Raw genomic sequence first — 5,549 nt, forward strand, 5'->3', positions numbered from 1 at the left:
CCCACCCCCAACTCCCTAAACAACCCCCCAACAGCTGTCAGCCTGCTATCTATGGGTCTGTCTCTATTTTACTTGTTAGTTCATTTTGCTCATTAGATTCCATATATGATTTTACTCATATGATATTTGTCTTTCTCCAACTGGCTGATTTCACTTAGCACAATGCTCTCCAGGTCCATCCATGCTGTCCCAAAAGGTAAGATTTCTTCCCTTTTTACTGCCAAGTAGTATTCCATTGTATAAACAGCTTTTTTATCTACTCATCTACTGATGGATACTTGGGCTGCTTCCAAATCTTGGCTATAAAGTGGACTTTTATGAAGTTTTATTTTTTTAATATGAATGACTTTGTGTTACACATTTTTAAATTAATTTTAGGAAGATTTGAAAAGGGTATGAAATATGTTCTGTGGTCCTGTTATACACTGAGTGGCCAGATTATTACGATCTCTGAATGCATAATAATCTGGCCACTCAGTGTGTGTGTGTGTGTGTGTGTGTGTATGTGTGTGTATTAGAGGCCCGGTGCATGAAACCATGCATGGGTGGGGTCCCCAGTCTGGCCAAGGGGAGGGGACATGGGCGGTTGACCGGCCTGCCTGCTGGTCGAACTCCGGGGACAATTTTCATATTAGCCTTTTATTATATAGGATATATACTGAGTGGCCAGATTATTATGCATTCAGAGATCATAATAATCTGGCCACTCAGTGTATATCCCAAATATAATTTGCCACACACAAAAAAAGTTTAAAATGACTATGGTTGTGGTGCCGAGGCAGGCAGTGACGGGCAGCAGTCTCAGCAGCCCACCCAGCTGGGGGTGTGGGGTGTGGGTGTGGAGCATGCAGGGAGCTCAGTGTCGGTAGCCCCCAGGATTCCCACAAAGTGTGAGTTCCCCTGCAGCCTCGGCCCCTGCACAGAGGGACATGCAGTGTGGAGAACTGGGAAGAAATTTTTATATTGTGAACCACGTGAGAGAATTAAGAAAGTACTGGGAGAACTTTATATTAAGAGAGATGAATTCCACATTAAAAATCCACCTGCAGGTGGATTAGGTGGAAGCTACACTCACCTCCTCTCAGGACCAAACTGGAATTACAACTGAAGTAAAGAAAAAGCATTCTGAATAACCAACTGAAGACTAGCTGGAGACAAGCCTTATGATTAGAACTTACTAGAGGCCACATTGAGACTGGGAGGAGGTACAGAGGCACAAAAGGGCTGGCCGGGCACTCATGGGCAGCAGCTGAAATTGTGGGGGGATATATCAGCTTGGAGGAGGGGCCCCTGAGAATATATCCCTAGTTCAGAACACCAGAACTGGGAAAAGGTGCCCACATCTGGCTGTGAAAAGCAGCAGGATTTCTATCCACCAGGGAAAGATGGCTAGAAATGTAGGTACCCTCTTAAAGGGCCAATGCACAAAATTTTGTTCACAGCCACTCACCCTAGGCCAGTGGTCGGCAAACTGCGGCTAGCGAGCCACATGCGGCTCTTTGGCCCCTTGAGTTTTTAGCAAAGGCCAGCTTAGGAGTACCCTAATTAAGTTGATAACAATGTACCTACCTATATAGTTTAAGTTTAAAAAATTTGGCTCTTAAAAGAAATTTCAATCGTTGTACTGTTGATATTTGGCTCTGTTGACTAATGAGTTTGCCAGCCACTGCACTAGGGTCCAGTGGAAGGAAGCAGAGCAGACTAGAACTGCATGAGGAGAGTCTGGGGTTGGTGGCTCTGGAGAATGAGCTGAGAGAACAGCCGCCAGGATCCCTGTGAGGAGTCATTCCCCCAGACTGCAAAAGCCCTCATTCTCAGGCGAGCATTCTCCTTCAGCAGCAACAGCCTGCAGGGAAGCAATTACAATTATCCATCATAATTCCTCTTGCCCCACCGTGTGGAGCTTACTCCCAGCTGAGGAGTACAGACCAAGGCTCTTTAAGTGACTGAGCCTGACAGACAGCCTGTAGGCAGAGGTGGATCTCTGGGTGGTTTGAGATTTTGCTGACCTGCCCCTGGGCCTGGAGCTAGTAAAAGCAGACCTTGTTATGTAGCTTGGTCCTTTTCATAAGCATCCAGGCCCAACAGAGGGAGGCACAAGCTGTGGATCACTGATAGCTTCAAATAGGTTGCCCAGGGCCAGTGACAGACTGGGTCCAACATTGGCCTGCACCAGAGTCCTGTCCAGGAGGCCCAGAACCAACACACCCAGTAACCAGCTTCAGACAACAACAGAGCAGGATCCAATATGCTTCACAAGCAGCACATCCACAGGGAAATAATCAGCAGGCACCAAACCCTACTGAGGCGAATTCCCCTTCGTGTGATCAGCACCTGCACAGCAGCTTGCACACTGTGTTGGGCGTTGATCCTACACACAAATGAGCCAATAGCAACCAAGACTCAATCACAATAGGAAGACCCACATAATGTGCAGAAGGGACATTCTTACAGCACCCAGGTCAGGTTATCAGGGAATCTGTGCCACTGGGTCCCATAGGTCACCTACTAGATAAGGCCACCTTATCAAGGTGGGGAGTCATAGCAAATCTACCTAATAGGAGGGGTGGGTGGAAGTGGAAGAGGGAATAGTGGGATCAATGGTGGTGGAAAAAAGAAAATAAAGAAAAATAAAGCAATTCATCCTCACAAGTACTCTAGCACACATGTCTACTGTATGAAAACCTGCTGATATCATTTTTAAGATTTGTAAATATTATAGTACAAGATACCTTCTTTTATTTTTATCTTTGATTCTTAAAGAGGTTGAACATGCTTTCATGTTTATTACTTATTTGTATTTCTTCTTTGATGAATAGGTTGTCTACTTTTCTACTGTGATCTCAGTGTTTTACTTTTCCATGGTGCCATCCCCTTATATAGTAGTCCCCTTTATCCACAGTGTCACTTTCTGTGATTTCAATTACCACGGTCAGCTATGTTCTGAAAATATTAAATGGAAAATTCCAGAAATAAATAACTCATAAATTTTAAGCTGCATGCCATTCTGAGTAATGAAACCTCACGCTGCCCCACTCTGTCCTGTCCAGGATGAGGATCATCCCTTCCTCTGGTGTCTCCACTCTGTATGTTCCCCTCCCATTGGTTAGTCACTTAGTAGCTGTCTTGGTTCTCACAGCAGCTGTTGCCATATTGCAGTGCATGTGTTCAAGTCACCTTTATTTTACCTAATAATGGCCCCAAAGCAATGCTAGCAATTTGATTATGCCAAGGAGAAGCCTTTGTAAAGGGATGTCTTTTAAGTAAAAATATGGAAGTTCTTGATTTAAAAAAATAGAAAAAATCGTATGCTGAGGTTTGTAAGATCTATGGTAAGCATGAACCTTCTATTCAAGAAATTGTGAAGAAGAAAAACGAAATTTGTGCTAGTTTTGTTATCACACCTCAAACTGCAAGTCATGGCCACAATGTATGGGAAGTGCTTAGTTAAGATGGAAGGCATTAGTGAACAGAAGATATATATATGGTTCAGAACTATCTGAGGTTTTAGGCATCCACCGATGGTCTTAGAATGCATGTTCCATGGATAAAGGGGATTACAGTTTACCAATATCTTCAAACTATTATTTGTTATGTTTGTCAACTGAAGTCTCTTGCAAGGTGCCTGATATGAGAATTTCTTGTTGTATGTTTCCCACTAGTTCTAAAGAGTATAAATGTAATCATGTGAACCTGACAAACAGGAGACTATAGCCTATAAACTGACAAAATGGTTTTTAAAAAATCAGTCAATCTGTCAAGGTCACTCAGTTGGCCTGCACCATAGTGACCAGAGGCTGTGATGCAGGTGATTAAGTTTGATCATTGAGGATTCCAGGAATCTCCTGTGAGCCCTCAGGTGATCACAATGCCTCTGGACTTTAATGATTCCAAGGAGTTTGGAGTCCACCTTCATAGCAGGCACCTGAACAGCTAGGTTACTGTCCCCTCACACTCCCACCAAACTGGCCACAAATGATGTGATGACAATTTCTTTCCATCCTATCTGTGTAATAGAGTTCACTGACCTGCACTAACTTGTGTGTTTCTGGGAGCTTAAACCTTAGTATCAGCAAGATGCGACCTGAATGCCATTCATTCTGTTTGTGTGTTTTTTACTTTTTACACTAAGTATTTTATTTGTATGCTGCTGCCAGTGTATATGAAATAATCTTTCTTATGAAATAGAAATTCATGAAAATTCAGGGAGGTAGATGTTAAGGACAAAAACAGAAGTTTGTATAGTATGGCACATGTCATAGGATAAGCTTTTTGTACAGGCTTCAGATTTAGCTCTCTTTGAATATTCACCGGTTCAAGAAAAGTGGTTTAGAACACCTTCAAAATTCATTTTACTACAAAAAGGAACAAACTTTCTGGGGTCTGAAGGGATGGGTACTTGAAGATACTCCAGTCAGCAGAGGGTCGTGTTGAGCATTCTGCAGACAGAATTGTTTCAAATCTGCAGCTGCCTGGGAAACCTGGTTGAGCCACTTTCTTCATAGCGGTGATGCTGGGGGAACCAGACATGGTGCACGCGAGTGCCAAGCAGATTGGTCTGTAGCAGGTCACGGGTGTGGGTCCACGGGACCAGATGGCAGGGCAGCGACGCGAAGTCATTCTGTTCTTATTTATTCATTTAAACAAATATTTGTTAAACATACTAGTAGCCCTGCGCACAAATCCATGCACCAGTAGGTCGCTGCCACCCTCCTGTAGCTATCTGCCTGCTGCCCCTCCCTCTTGTAGCTCCCCCCACCCTCCTCCCCTCTCCTCACTCCCTCATAGCTTGCTGCCCTCCCCCTCCTGTAGCTCTCCGGCCCGCTTGTATTTCAATGTCCCACCATGCTGCAGATCCATGATCCAGTGGTTACGCGGTTGGTCATTACGCCTCAGGGTGTAACGGATAATTAGCATATTCCTCTCTTATTATATAGGATATTATTTGCCAGGCACTGTGGTGGGCATTGAAAGTAAAATAGTAATCAAAAATGAACAAAACCCCAACCTCATGGATTCCAGTGAGAAGAAAAGACGTTAACCACATAAATACACAAATAAAGGTGCTTGGAGCACAGGGTCCTGCTGAAGCCTAGATGGCGAAGTCACAGAGTAGACTTAGTGGACCATAGAGACCATGAACAACAGGAAGCCCCTGGCTGGCCTAACCATATCTTTGGAAAGGTTGTTCTGTCTGTTGCATGGAGAAAGGTGTGGGGGTGGCAGAAAATATAACACTTAGAGACAGAGTAGCATTCAGACCTATTGTTGTGGCCTGGGAAAAGCAATGACAATAGTTTGTACTAGGGTAGATATAAAGATGTTCTTCATTTTCTCTTTGCTTCCTTCTACTCTTCTGCATTGTTGAACCAGGTCCCTAACACCATAGCAATAGCACTGAGTGGGGAAAATGAACTCAAGAGAGAATAGAGTCCTCCATTTTGTCTGTCACCTGAAGGACAAAACCAAGATAAGTGTCCTTTTTCCAGAACAAGTTTGGTGGTAAGAAGCCAGCTATCTACTACATTAAACCAATGAATTCCCACTTT

The 5,549-nt window shown here is 43.9% G+C and overlaps 1 pseudogene across 1 annotated transcript; it reads right to left on the reverse strand.

The window, feature by feature from the left end:
• Window positions 1-4,228: 4,228 nt before the first annotated feature.
• LOC307106592 (guanine nucleotide-binding protein G(I)/G(S)/G(O) subunit gamma-5-like) lies at window positions 4,229-4,530 on the reverse strand (annotated as a pseudogene). The gene has a single exon. The product of its transcript is annotated as a guanine nucleotide-binding protein G(I)/G(S)/G(O) subunit gamma-5-like (transcript).
• Window positions 4,531-5,549: the final 1,019 nt, after the last annotated feature.

Source organism: Cnephaeus nilssonii (assembly GCF_951640355.1).
Source record: "Cnephaeus nilssonii genome assembly, chromosome: 10".
Lineage (NCBI taxonomy): Eukaryota > Metazoa > Chordata > Mammalia > Chiroptera > Vespertilionidae > Cnephaeus > Cnephaeus nilssonii.